The sequence below is a fragment of the Panulirus ornatus genome, chromosome 63, assembly GCF_036320965.1.
Source record: "Panulirus ornatus isolate Po-2019 chromosome 63, ASM3632096v1, whole genome shotgun sequence".
Lineage (NCBI taxonomy): Eukaryota > Metazoa > Arthropoda > Malacostraca > Decapoda > Palinuridae > Panulirus > Panulirus ornatus.
Window position 1 is genome coordinate 16,993,794 of NC_092286.1, and position 15,593 is coordinate 17,009,386.

Here is a 15,593-nt window from a genome sequence, read left to right on the forward strand (position 1 = left end):
TTTGCGAGTTAATGATCATTTAGTTTTGCAAAGTAACTGAAAAGAAATAATCGGTTTCTATCACGCATCTAAACAGTGATGTAATACTATCATCCAGGTAACATTAGCTTTTATAAGAATAGAATGATTCTCTCCCTGATACGTTCCCATGTGGTTGAGGACGCACTATTTTGTAGGGGAAAAGATGGAAACGAACAAGTGGTCAAGAAAAAGAAAAATAACTAGAGAGAAAGACAAACATATGAATGGGAAGAACAGAAAGGACTGGGTAGGGAGAGAGAATCCCAACGAAGGGGAGGGAAGGGAATTGCTTATATCTGGATCAAGTAATTATGACAGTTCCACAAGTTATACCACAGATACCTGACACTTGATCCAACACATGGCACACCACAGGTCCCTCAGTTAACTACACTGCTCTATGACCTCACTCATGTTTTGTATCAACAATCAAGACATTTTATGGACGACTTAAACACGTTGGCTTAGGACTCAATTTGTTTGACGACTTACCCTATCTATACTGGTCCATAGATCACTGCAGGGGAAAGTTTTAACACTGTGAGTTTCTTGGAATAACCTTTGCGTGTGAGGGAAGATAGCTCATTCATCAGCTCACCAACTTCGCCACAAGTATCTCAGAAGAAGGCCCAACACCACGACAAAAGACATGCTTTTGTTTTCTGTTTACAGGGACGTTCAAGTTTCTTAATTATGAGCTTAAAGTAGAAGACCTCACGAAAGTTGAGGCAAATGGGCGAGTGTCTGGTAGAGAGCTAGTGTTACATAGACCGACAGACCACACGGACCCCATGACCCAAGCGAGGTAGTCTGGTCTTTACATAAAAAAAGATGTAGTCCTTTTAAAGGAGGATAAGGAAAAAAGATGGTAAAGCAAAGACTCTCTCCCCACCCTTTACTCTCTCTCCGACAACACACCGTACTGAAAAAACAGGGGGGAAGAAATATCTTGCAGAACTAAAATGTTTGAGAGAAACTTTGATTGGAAAGTCAGGAATTAAATCAAATATGAATAAACAAGAGGCAATTACAAAGATAGACTTTGACCTTCAGCTTCGCGACTTGCTTCATCTACACTGTTAGTAAATCCTGTCATCCTATACGCTTACTTGCTACTTCCTTACTGAGCTGGGAGAATTTACAGCTTTTGGAGATAGCAATCCTTAGATCCCTCAAACAAGGGGTGTTCTACATCTTGCGGCGCATCTGTTCATAATTAGATAATCAGCTGACATATATTCACATCAAATGGCATTTGTTATTTCTAGACCATTCAGCTGTTCTGTATAGATCCTCTTGTAATCATAGCTTATCTTCTTCACTTAAAATGGCGTTAGCTATCTTTGAGCTATTCAACCCCACATCAGCGTCATTCATATAGGGATAAAACGTGTAGGTCCCAGGACCGACCCTAGGGGGACATAGCAAGTGACGCTTGACCGCGGTGATAATTCCTCTTTCATTGCGACTCTTCTTTTAGTTTTCTATGCTACCAATCATCTCAAGATCTTGAGTTTAAAACATCATCTTATTGTGGGGAACTTTGCTGCATGCTTTTTGGAAGTCAAGAAATACATGGGCTATTAATAGCTTTCGTGTGGTCGTGGATGAAGTTCTAGGTTTGTTTGGCATGATCTGTGCTTTCTAAATCCATGCTGTGTATCAATGATCAAGAGGTGTTGTTCAAGATGAGCTGAGAGTTTGGTGTGAGGCCAGTATGACAGTAACTGCCAAACATATTACAGCTTCCCTTTTTTGGATTAAGGGGTACGTCTGCCATTCTTTAGTCCTAGGGTATTATTACAGCTGGAAGAGATTTATCAAAGGTACAGACCAGTAGTTTCTCATTACCATGTATGATGTTTATATCATTCGTGGACATAAATCTCTATTAATGTTCATCTTATCTGTGTTAGAATTTCCTTAACTGTGACGGTATTGTCTGCATGACATTCATTACCATCTCTAAATTTAGGTTGCTGCTTACTAGTGTAGAAACAGAACTGATGATTTTATACAGGTTTTCATCATCCTTGATAGGTTCCCCATCTTCGTATACTGAGGGTTCTATCCCACTGCGTTTATGTTCCTTGTTGGTAAACTTACAATTCTTTCAGAATCTATAGCAACATCTTTTGCAATACTAAGATGATACTCTTGGCTTATTCATTGAAACTCTCCTTCTCTCCTGAATGTGTCGTCTTGCGTTGTAAGATCTGGGTCGTTACCTAATTTTCAAAGTCTGAAAAGAATATTTGTGCTTATATTTTGCCTGCGATATCTGAGGAAGACCATCCCGGCCTATTTTTGATTACATTATTTCTGTCGTTCGTTTGAATGTACGTGTCTTCTTGGTGCACAAAATGTCTCATAATTCCTATGGGCATGAACTATCTAGGGTGAGATTCTTTAATGCGTTACAAAACCGATTAAAAATTTACCCTTCAAAAATTAGGAGTAATTATACCATTTCAGAGGAGAGGGTTTGCAGTCATGTTATGGTTGCATGTATATAAATATTCGCCAACACGAATATTAGTTACTAAGTTCTCCTGCAAACACTAGTATATTAACTTTCCTCGTCGGGTCTGTTGTGGTTTGGTAGAAAAGACCATCTTCAATAAAGTCGACAAGTCTTGCATGTAAAACATTCGACATCGGGAATAGTTCACCAGCTGATTTCTGGAAGATTTGAATCCTCCAGAATGAACGAACTTTTATCCTTATTGCTTTTCGTAATTCCAAGACATATCAGTATCTAGAGAGAGAGAGAGAGAGAGAGAGAGAGAGAGAGAGAGAGAGAGAGAGAGAGAGAGAGAGAGAGAGAGAGAGAGAGAGAGAGATGCATAGAGGCACAGACCACACAGGCTTAAGGTCCAAGCGAGGTGGTCTGGCGTGAGTACATAGGACGAGATTTTGCCAGAAGACAGGGCTATCGCACAGCGATCATTGCAGGAAAGTCCAGATCTACGAATATAGCGAGTCGTGTGAATTTCGTATTGTCAAATGTTATGCGTGAGATGGAAAGATTTTGTGCACGCGTGGACGTAACGCCAGCAGCCCACGTATAGGTAAGGTGAAGACATCGAACTTGGACACAAAGGAATGAGACTTGACAGCCACTGAGGTGATAGCTCACCGAAGAGCGATTGCTAAATTCCCGATTAGCACCAGTAGTATTTCCCTGATCGGTCGCTGCCTCCTACGTACTACCTACCACAGAGACAGAGTGAGGTTATAACTAGAGCAGCAGGACTCTTCACGGTCAGCCTCAAAGTTTGGTACCGAATATAATCGCTGGACATGAAGTTTAGTGAGTTATAATGAAAGGATGGACACATGAGATGCTAGATAACACAGATAATTAGATTAACCAAAGTATTGTTAATGAGTGAAAATGAATGTGTAGTGTCTGGGTTCCTACAATACATCAAATCAGATATATTCAGGTCAATATTTATCAAGTCAGCTCAGTGATTCAGCGCTGCTAGCAATTTACTCATTCCCTTGTCTACAAAGAACTCTGACATTATATCAGTTGTAGCTTTCCATTGTGACATAACTCTATAAACAGCTATTTAGCCTTTATGTTATATATTAGGATGACATATTTTCCACTGTATAGTTAAATCTTTTACTAAAAACATATAGTAATTACTTAGTACGTGTTCATCTAGACAAGACTTAAGTGGATTGGTGTCATTCGGTTAATAATTTCCAGTTCAACCAAGCAAGTCATATCAGTTTAATGATCTCAAGCATCTCTCCTGCTAATCCTTTATCCTTGAATCATGTTTGTTGTATCATCCAGTTCTGAGATCATGTTATGATACTCACTTGTCTCTGTGAGTTTCCCTCTCCTTTAATTAAGAGCCAGATCGACAACTTAATCCACACATTAATTCCCTTTGATCTCAAAGTCCTTTGGCTTTTATCCAGTCTCCTTCTACCCACCCTGTCCGCAGCTTCCATCCCGATTATAACGTGTGTGTGTATGTGTGTGTGTGTGTGTGTGTGCAAGACGTCATGGATTGGTATCCTCTGTGTCCTCCCTGTTGGTCTACCTCTCATGGGTTCACATCTCACTTTCATCGCCAGTGATAAGACAACTCATCGCCTCACAGTGATATTAGAACTTGCCCTTCTTGTGTTGTGTGATGAAATTCACCATCACCAATGTCTACATTGCTGTTCCTCAATATTTCTCCCTTGTCGCTTCCTTATTCACCATCAGATATTCCCACAGATGAATATAACACTATCGTTAATTCTCCTCATAATGACGTCACTCATGATCGCATATACATACACATAGTGATGATGACGTCACGACTTCCATGGATCGTCACTGACGTCAACCATCTTGATAACAACGTCGATCATACATGTAACAACACTACCAGCGCTGCTCTCCTGAGCCAATCACAGTCAGAGGGCCAGGTTCACGACCACTCACGAGAGGAGAGGAAGAGGTCGTTACACCAGTTTGACTAGACACGTCCAAGATAAACCGAATTGTCACAAGAAGAAGTTATGTAGTATTGTGATATTTGATACATTAACGAGAGGGAGAGGTCGTGGAGTGGTGGTACTGCGGGAACCAATCACAAAAGCAAAGTTTCATCACTATTATTCACCAGTCATAAGGAGGAAAGATATGAATATAGGAAATGTTTATTAAGCTTTCAAGAGGCGTTTAGATGACAAATATCTGTCCCTGAGACGAAGTGAAGGAGGTCTTGATTCATTATTGATCAGAGATGGTCGCTATGGAGGTACAGACATATTACTGTGGTGGGTGGTCGATGGCAACAACTGAAGCCTATAGTCTGGTTAGATGTCTTATCCATCGTGAGAGAAGACAGGAGGGGACGCAAGTCCTCCACTCCCTGACGTCTCTATTCCCCAAACAAACACTTCCCTATCCACTTTCTCCAAAAACTAAATTCGTATAGTTTAAACCATTATCTCGCTTCCTGTTTTGGATATCTAAATTTCACCACTTTGTTAATAACCTTAATATTTACCCCCTTCATATATGATACTCTCTCTCTCTCTCTCTCTCTCTCTCTCTCTCTCTCTCTCTCTCTCTCTCTCTCTCTCTCTCTCTCTCTCTCTCTCTCTCTCTCTCTCTCTCTCTCTCTCTGGTCACACACCTTACAGACGACAATGGTTGGTGAAAGTTAGGAGCCATACAAGCGCTTCTCAGCTCACAGTGTTTGTTGCAACACAAACAGAACGTAAACTTTTCTGGCGTAAATGAAGGCTAATCCTTCAGATATTTCAGGATGCCTTTGTCTGAGGCCTTCTGTAATTGTGGTGGGAAAAGAAATGGGAGTTCGTTATAACATAAGCTCCTCCAAACCTTTTGTGGTTTCTCATTAACGAGGATTATGTATCACGTTCTAGTCTGTGAGCACCGGCGCGAAGCAAACAGATCCTGCCGAAACGTTTATTTATTCATTTATTCATTAATTACGTTTTTCCATTCAAATGGCCTTCGATAAGTAATCACATGGAGGCCATGCAAACATCATGACAGAAGCTTCCATAAACCACATTTCCTTTCCTGCCTCGAGTTTAGTTTTGTGGACCAGAAGGCAGCCGTCCACGTGTGGGTGAGGCAGAAGGAGAAGACAGCAACCTGGTCCTAAAGACTGACACTTGACAACCACTGAAGTGCTAACTCGCTGCGCATACGTCACTAACTATCCCGATACTCAGGTGGGTAGTACCAATGAAGTACCTCCCCGGCCAATGGCAATCTACCTAACCCATTATCCACCAGAGAGAGAGAGAGAGAGAGAGACTGACTACAAAACATATGTAAACAAAAAGGGTCTAAAAACTCTGAAGAACATTTGAATTACCCAGATCAAAAGTGGTTGAAGCCTTCTAACAGTTCCTAAAACCATTAAAAACCACTTAAAAAAGGATGGAGGCTCCATCAAGAATAACAACGCGAAGAAAACCTACATTAACGAACCTTCAAAACTTTCCACCATATTCAAAGACCTTCAACTCAGACTTGAGAATATCCAGTTGCTCACTTCACCTTCCAAGCAGGACTTAAGCCTATCACTGGAAATAGTATTCCTGACGCAACTCTGTCTTGTGAAATTCCACTCTGTCTGATCTGCAACGGTGGCGAGCTACACCGTGAGCGATGCTTAAGGAAGGTTACTGCTGACCCGCGAGGATTTCATGTCGCGTTAACATTATGGCAAAGGGCAAATAGTCTCTCCAGAAGCTTTTAATGTAAAGAGCATTGTGAAGGGAGGCTTATAGAACTACTGCTGTGATGGAGGCCAGGCATCCTTGATAGTCTTATAGTGCCATCGGTACTATGGATGAAGCTGGGAGGCCTTGTGTGAGGCTTATAATGCTCCCAGCACCGTGGAGGGAAGATGCAGGCATTACGTATGGAAGCAGGAGCTACAGTGGGGACTTATAATGGTATTAGTATCGTGGAGACAAATGACAGGCTTATGGTTAACACAGGAGAACGAGGAAAGACTTTTTGAAGAAGAAAAAGTCTCTCAAGTAATTAGGGAGCAGCTAACATTGTGCAGTGAGGCGGTGATGTCTTGAGAGTAAAAATATAGTCTGTTATGGAAAAAAACGCAGGAGTCTGTGAGAAGTAACTTGATGAGTCACTAACAATGTCAAAAGACGAGGAAGTTTTAATGAGGGATTTATAGTTCCGTCAGCATCGTGTAAGGGGATTAGAGGTTCTCAAAGATCTCTGAGATTGTAGCAGCGCAGTGAGGGAGGACAGGAGTGGAACTTGCAGTTCTACCACGCATGTATATGGCAAGGATTTGATCTACAGACCATATATCAAAATATCTATAAAAGTGATTAAGAACTGAAATGACCGTGTCTGTGTCTTAAAGTCCGGCAGAGAGAAGCAGATAGCTCCTCTCCACAGTAAATATCAAGGAACTGATCAGGATCCTTGACGAAATGAACAAGTAAACTACAGACAAACAAGGACAAAAATGATATCCAGAAACTCCAACATTCGCGAGTGAGAGCAGCACATCTCCCTCCACACTGTCACTTATCGTCGTGTGGACCAAGGGAGGAGTCATTACATCCACGACAACATTGGCTTTTAGGGCAAAGATCCTTAGGCCTGACTCTTTTAGGGCAGGTGAAACACGTCTTCACTTCGACACCATCGGTCTCTGACCTTACCTTCACAGTTCGGGTCATATACCACAGTTAGGTCGTTGACTGTTCGAAGGAGTAATAACAATAGATTGATAGGAAGATGCATAATAACAGTGTGTTTTCTCTTCTACAGATAGAATCATGAACAGAGTAAAATCTAGGGAAAAGCATCGGTAAGATATACGTAGTTATGAAAATCTAAAACCTTTCTTTCATGATCAAGATATGACAAGTGTAAGTATATGTCGGGTACTGATTTGATTTTGCTCCCTTGTTTACATCAACCACCAGTGGCTATCCGTACCATGGAATCTCCAATTCTCTTTTTAAGAACTTTTCAATATAATCTTATGACAGGTCGAATGGAATCCATTTTAAGAAACAAGGAGCAGTACATGGGCTTAAGAGACAGTCTATATCAATTGAAAGAGGAGTTCAGTAGCAGTTAATTCTATAATTACGGTCTTCAAGTAAATGTAGTTTTGTAATATTGAAGGAATGAATTTTAGTTTACTTGTAAAGGTTACAAGAACTATTACTTCTGTTATTCGAAGATTATGATAAATGTTTAAGATTATATATAGTTTTTCTTTACCCATTGTGCTTTATTTTCTTAACACTACGCTGTTACCATCAGAACTTCAAGCTGTCAAACAGCCAAACTATAGTCGCAGTTGTTTATATCTGATCTTGACAGGTGAACGAAGGACAGTGATATTACGAGAGAGAGAGAGAGAGAGAGAGAGAGAGAGAGAGAGAGAGAGAGAGAGAGAGAGAGAGAGAGAGAGAGAGAGAGAGAGAGAGAGAGAGATCTTAACTGTACGTTATCTTCCTGGGGAATCATATCTAAAGTTCAATATTCGCGACAATTCAAGAAAATCCTAGGGGAATCTTCCATCCACATGACCCTCGCTCCTTGAACACGGCCCTGCCTCCAGTACCCACAAGAAGCGCTCGTCATTCCCACTGAGGCTCAGCGTAATGGTAACGTTAATGGTTAAGACTATAGGCAAAGCTATGTACTTGATAACGGCAAAGAAATTAGTGGTTGGCTTGATATCAACAGCCAAAATAAACAGTGATTTTTCTGTATAGGATAAAGGATGAAGATGTTGGTAATGACTGGGTTGTATGGGTAGCTGGGTAATGACTGGGTTGTATGGGTAGCTGGGTAATGACTGGGTTGTATGGGTAGCAGGGTAATGACTGGGTTGTATGGGTAGCAGGGTAATGACTGGGTTGTAGAGGTAGCAGGGTAATGACTGGGTTGTATGGGTAGCTGGGTAATGACTAGGTTGTATGGATAGCAGGGTAATGACTGGGTTGTATGGGTAGCTGGGTAATGACTGGGTTGTATGGGTAGCTGGGTAACGATTGGGTTGTTTGGATAGCAGGACTGGGTTGTATGGATAGCAGGGTAATGACTGGGTTGTATGGATAGCAGGACTGGGTTGTATGGATAGCAGGGTAATGACTGAGTTGTATGGATAGCAGGGTAATGACTGGGTTGTATTGATAGCAGGACTGGGTTGTATGGATAGCAGGGTAATGACTGGGTTGTATGGGTAGCTGGGTAATGACTGGGTTGTATGGGTAGCTGGGTAATGACTGGGTTGTATGGGTAGCTGGGTAACGATTGGGTTGTATTGATAGCAGGACTGGGTTGTATGGGTAGCTGGGTAATGATTGGGTTGTTTGGATAGCAGGACTGGGTTGTATGGATAGCAGGGTAATGACTGGGTTGTATGGGTAGCTGGGTAATGACTGGGTTGTAGAGGTAGCAGGGTAATGACTGGGTTGTATGGGTAGCTGGGTAATGACTGGGTTGTTTGGATAGCAGGGTAATGACTGGGTTGTATTGATAGCAGGACTGGGTTGTATGGATAGCAGGGTAATGACTGGGTTGTATGGATAGCAGGGTAATGACTGGGTTGTATGGGTAGCTGGGTAATGACTGGGTTGTATGGGTAGCTGGGTAATGACTGGGTTGTATGGGTAGCTGGGTAATGACTGGGTTGTATGGGTAGCAGGGTAATGACTGGGTTGTATGGATAGCAGGGTAATGACTGGGTTGTATGGATAGCAGGGTAATGACTGGGTTGTATGGGTAGCTGGGTAACGATTGGGTTGTTTGGATAGCAGGGTAATGACTGGGTTGTATGGATAGCAGGGTAATGACTGGGTTGTATGGGTAGCTGGGTAACGGTTGGGTTGTTTGGATAGCAGGGTAATGACTGGGTTGTATGGATAGCAGGGTAATGACTGGGTTGTATGGGTAGCTGGGTAATGACTGGGTTGTATGGGTAGCTGGGTAATGATTGGGTTGTATGGGTAGCTGGGTAATGACTGGGTTGTATGGGTAGCTGGGTAATGATTGGGTTGTATGGGTAGCAGGGTAATGACTGGGTTGTATGGGTAGCTGGGTAATGACTGGGTTGTATGGGTAGCTGGGTAATGATTGGGTTGTATGGGTAGCTGGGTAATGACTGGGTTGTATGGGTAGCTGGGTAATGATTGGGTTGTATGGGTAGCTGGGTAATGACTGGGTTGTATGGGTAGCTGGGTAATGACTGGGTTGTATGGATAGCAGGGTAATGACTGGGTTGTATGGATAGCAGGGTAATGACTGGGTTGTATGGGTAGCTGGGTAATGACTGGGTTGTATGGGTAGCTGGGTAATGACTGGGTTGTATGGATAGCAGGGTAATGACTGGGTTGTATGGGTAGCTGGGTAATGATTGGGTTGTATGGATAGCAGGGTAATGACTGGGTTGTAGAGGTAACAGGGTAATGACTGGGTTGTATGGGTAGCAGGGTAATGACTGGGTTGTATGGATAGCAGGGTAATGACTGGGTTGTATGGGTAGCTGGGTAATGACTGGGTTGTATGGATAGCAGGGTAATGACTGGGTTGTATGGATAGCAGGGTAATGACTGGGTTGTATGGATAGCAGGGTAATGACTGGGTTGTATGGGTAGCTGGGTAATGACTGGGTTGTATGGGTAGCTGGGTAACGATTGGGTTGTATTGATAGCAGGACTGGGTTGTATGGGTAGCTGGGTAATGACTGGGTTGTATGGATAGCAGGGTAATGACTGGGTTGTTTGGATAGCAGGGTAATGACTGGTTTGTATGGGTAGCTGGGTAATGACTGGGTTGTATGGATAGCAGGGTAATGACTGGGTTGTATGGGTAGCAGGGTAATGACTGGGTTGTATGGATAGCAGGGTAATGACTGGGTTGTATGGGTAGCTGGGTAACGATTGGGTTGTATTGATAGCAGGACTGGGTTGTATGGGTAGCTGGGTAATGATTGGGTTGTTTGGATAGCAGGGTAATGACTGGGTTGTATGGGTAGCTGGGTAATGACTGGGTTGTATGGGTAGCAGGGTAATGACTGGGTTGTATGTGCAGCAGGGTAATGATTGGATTGTATGGGCAGCAGGGTAATGACTGGGTTGTATGTGCAGCAGGGTAATGATTGGATTGTATGGGCAGCAGGGTAATGACTGGGTTGTATGTGCAGCAGGGTAATGATTGGATTGTATGGGCAGCAGGGTAATGACTGAGTTGTATGGATAGCAGGGTAATGACTGGGTTGTATGGGTAGCTGGGTAATGACTGGGTTGTATTGATAGCAGGACTGGGTTGTATGGATAGCAGGGTAATGACTGGGTTGTATGGGTAGCTGGGTAATGACTGGGTTGTAGAGGTAACAGGGTAATGACTGGGTTGTATGGGTAGCAGGGTAATGACTGGGTTGTATGGGTAGCTGGGTAATGACTGGGTTGTATGGGTAGCTGGGTAATGATTGGGTTGTATGGGTAGCAGGGTAATGACTGTGTTGTATTGATAGCAGGGTAATGACTGGGTTGTATGTGCAGCAGGGTAATGACTGTGTTGTAGAGGTAGCAGGGTAATGACTGGGTTGTATGGGTAGCTGGGTAATGACTGGGTTGTATGGGTAGCTGGGTAACGATTGGGTTGTTTGGATAGCAGGGTAATGACTGGGTTGTATAGGTAGCTGGGTTGTATGGGTAACAGAGTTTTTTGGGAAATGATCCTCTCTGCCCAGTGCCAGCCAACGGTGCTAGGGTTGGGTACCCCAGTTTCAACATTAATACCCACAACAGAGTTGTGTCTCTATGCACTTGATCAACTTCATGCAGATAATGACAACGGACACAAATGAAGTTTTGTGGAAAAAAGTGATTAGTACGGTATAAAACAATAGAACAATATAGCATTTGCCTGTATTATACGTGGATGATACCATTGTGGCTTTACTCCGACCTGTTATAATGAGGATTTTCGTTCCCCCTCATTGTGTTGAGTCACAGGTTGAATGAAACGTTCACATTCATTACGTCGGCAGAGCTCTTGTAGCCACACTAGTGTTCACCAGATGTCACTCAGGTATGATATACACTTTACTCTCCCCCACACCTGGCTCAGTAAGTGGTGTCTTGTACCGAGGTACAGTCTCTTCCCTTCAGTGACAGCCACTGTAGGAAAGCCAGTGACCACATCTTTCATCCCACTGAAGTGGACAAGGTCGTAATTAGAGATAGTGGGACCCACAGTACTCAAGCTGTTTACCATTCTTAATAGTCGTGTGTCAGACAATATACCAAACTAAGAAAACTGGAACGTCTTTGTCTGCATGATATTTTCTAGTATGTAAACACGTAATAGCACAAACAGTTCGGTATTTTCATCTTAACTCGAATCAGCGGACGTGTCTGTACACCAACAAGACTTCGGACTCGTTGATCGAAAGTTGCAGTGATAAAACAACCAGGGGCCCAGGCCCCTAGCATGAACTTAGAGAACAAACTTGTTAAAAATGACGTAAATAAATAATCTTATGATATAAGAGTGGTAGCTCAATGGTGTAAAACTGAATGGAGAAATAGTGAATGCAGACATCTTCCAAAAGTTGTGAAAAATATATAAAATTTATTTCAACAGCCTTTTTAACCCGATGAAGCTTGGTTCAGGCATCCATTTTATCATCTCGCTGACCTCTCTGTCGGCGACAAAACACAACCAACCTGCCTTGATATCTTACGTCTATGACCGTTTAATTCTATTCCCCGTGCCGACATTTCCCCTGAAAATAGCATACTGACCCACAAACTGACTGAGAATGTCTGTGACAGAATCAGTTCTCAGCTTATCGTCAACTGTAGCGTTAAGACCCCACAACCGGTATGTCCTTACATCTCTGAATGATAGAAGAAATACAAGATGAACACCATTAAATGTAAACAGAAGGAAATCAAAATTCTGGCAAGGAACACTTTCATGTAAATAAGGTTAACTCCTTGTGCCAGCCAGGCCCATTAGAGACGTACTCTTGCTCAATCAACAAAATCGGACGCTGACTTTTATCAGCTTTGGTGCAGTCCAATGTCAATATTTACCCAGCGCTGTGCATCGATGATTCACCTCATGCATGGTGATGAAGGCTCCTCCTCCTCCTCCTCCTGCTACACCACACATTTCAGGGAGCTTAGTTTCGGATTCTATTTACGACACTAAAAGTCACCACACTAAGTCAATTGCATCCTAAGTTGTCCGTGAACACATTCTACACCATGATATATATTTTGAACGTTTTGCAATGGATTGTTGCGTTGTAAATCCTCAACTATTGATTTCTTACGTTATAAATCAGCTTTCCTAGTTTGTGTACGAAACTTGAGATCATACCAAGCTGGTAATAATAGGGGTTTGTTATGCATTCATACCGTAACATAATAGAGTTTTGGTGTCAGAAGTTCGCAGTGCTGTTGGTGTTGTAAGCTGAAAGCATTTAAGATTTGTAAAAAAGTCATCTGTCATGTTCCTTGAAGGATGGAAATATGACTTGACTGTTTTAGTCCAAACTACGTTTTGATAAACATCTGAACGTAATTTTTCATTAAAAAGAACGTAAAAGACTGATATTATATTTTTCTAATAAATCTAAGAAATGAATCAGACAAATAACGTTCTACGTTATCTTTGATTCCGTTATGCAAAGTACAGCAGAAGAAATGAGATTAGTCTAGGAAAATGACTGACAAGTACAATAAAGGAGAATGAAATGACGACGAAAAATAACTTGAGCAAAGGTCGGGACGAAGTTATGATGCGTGTCTGGTGTTGCTGTGAATTATCAACAGCTTCGGTATAACTTGAGTGACATCTAGGCCCGGGCACGTTGCCCAGGTGGTTCCTCTCGCCTTCAGCCTCAGCCTTTGACTTGGATTATATCTGCCCTGACTTTATTCTTCCTGAGTTTTAGTATCATTTTCATTTTCTCTTACGTTTTCTTATTCTTGAATCTCTCTCTTTCTATTGGCGTAATAATTCTGTTTTTCTACTTCTTGGTCTGTTGGTTTGTCTATGTGTCTGCTCAGAGGTTTACGGTCTATTTCTGAATAGTTCACTCTGTATTTTCAGAATTAACTAAAAGTGGAAGACTACGAAATCAATCAGTCAAGCGATGTATTAACCTTGATGACGGTGAAATTCAACCCATAACAAAATACATATACCATATAACATGAATATTGTAATCACTTTGCATTTCCTACATCAATAAGGTCACATAAACAAGGTATTGAAAATATACTTCTTACCAGTGTAAGATACGAGTGCAACTTGCTCATTGAGATACCTGGAAGGCTTAACACTTCAGCGATTGAAACGAAGAACTAAGGAGTCAGACTATGGCCATAATTACCAAAGTGTCTTGATATATTGAGGACAGAGAGTTACTTGAGGAGGTAGCTCAGTCATCCTTTCCTTCCTGTGTATCTTCCAGACGCTCACCGAGCAAAAGTATACACCAATACATTTTCCAGATAACTCGAACAAGGCGGAAGGGTGTATAGATATCTCTGTCTCTATCTTTTCAACATTTCTAAGCTCCTCTTTTATAGCAAAACACTTTGGAACGATCGGATTGTCTGTATTCTGTCTGTCTTCTTTGTATTGCTTTCTCCTGAACTACGTAGAGTACTGAAAGGCTTTACTCACAATTCACTGAACGTGGTTGAATTTTACGCTAACGTATCAGTGGAAATAAAAATATATGTACACCATGGGAAGGATTCGATCCCTGGGAGGGGTGTTTGGTCACTTCTGCCACAGGGAAGTTGAAAGACAAGGGCACCAGTTTCCAATCGTTTTTTACCCCCTCATCCCAGTGTTGTCAATTCTGATGCCTCTCCCAGGGTTCGAATCCGACCCGTGTTGTATATGCATTTGTCCTTCCATCAGTATATTTCCCACATCGTCGAGGCCGCGATAGAAAATTCATGTCGCCTTCACTGAGTTGTGGCTGGGACACGAGGAAATAAAATATATGGGGAAACTGCTGCTGGTGTCTTTTAAGCTCTCTGTGGCCAAGGGAGCAGAAATCCTCTCCTTGAGCTCCAATCCGACCTGTGGTGTATATATTTCCACTCACACACGAGACACAGTATTTCTATATTGAATCCACAGCTCAGTCTCTCTGGCGTTGCTCTCAGAGCACTCTCACTTGTTGACGGGTTAACTGCTGTTCATGATGACACTCCCAATAGTTTAATGGCTCAGTTTTGACCATTTTATCTTCTTCTTGTGTATAAAGGGCCAAAAATGGGACTGACCATATAATCCATCAGCCTACAATATTCTGTTCAACACGACATCCAGAGAAGAACATCATGTCTTTCTCAGCTACACGATCACTCATAATGAATTATAGAAACGCTGAAAACAGTTACTTAGATACGTGTAGAAGCATTAGTTTTATAATCAATCTAAATGCTCTTTGCTGCACTGTTTTCAGTTTAAGAATATCCTTGCTTGAGTTGGGGACTCAGAACTGCACTGCATATTTGAGTTGTGGTCTAATTAGGCTTAGGTATAGTGGCAATATCATCGCATCCTTGCTTTTGTACGTAAAGTTTCTGTTTCTATTTGCTATTTTGGCAGCTTCTTTACAATGCTTGGAGTATTTGAAGTTGTTGGAGAGAGTGACCCTAGATCCCTCACACAACGGGTTTGCCTCTAACCTGTGGCCCATTCGTTCTTAACCGAATTTTTGGTTGATGTTCCTACTTGTATCAAATGATATTCATTGACGTTAAATGGTATTTGCCGTATCTAATACTATTCAGCGATTTTATCTAGATCCTCTTATTATCTTAGACTTCGGTTACTATGGCATTGCTGATCATTGTGTCATAAGCACATTTGGACACTACGTTATTCAGCCCTACATCAACACCTTTAATATACATGATAAAAAGTAGAGGCCCAATTAAGGATCCTTGAGGGACCCCACTCGTAACGCGTAACTACTGTGGTGATTCACGAATCATTATAACTGTCTTCTATAACGTAACCAGACTTCTAT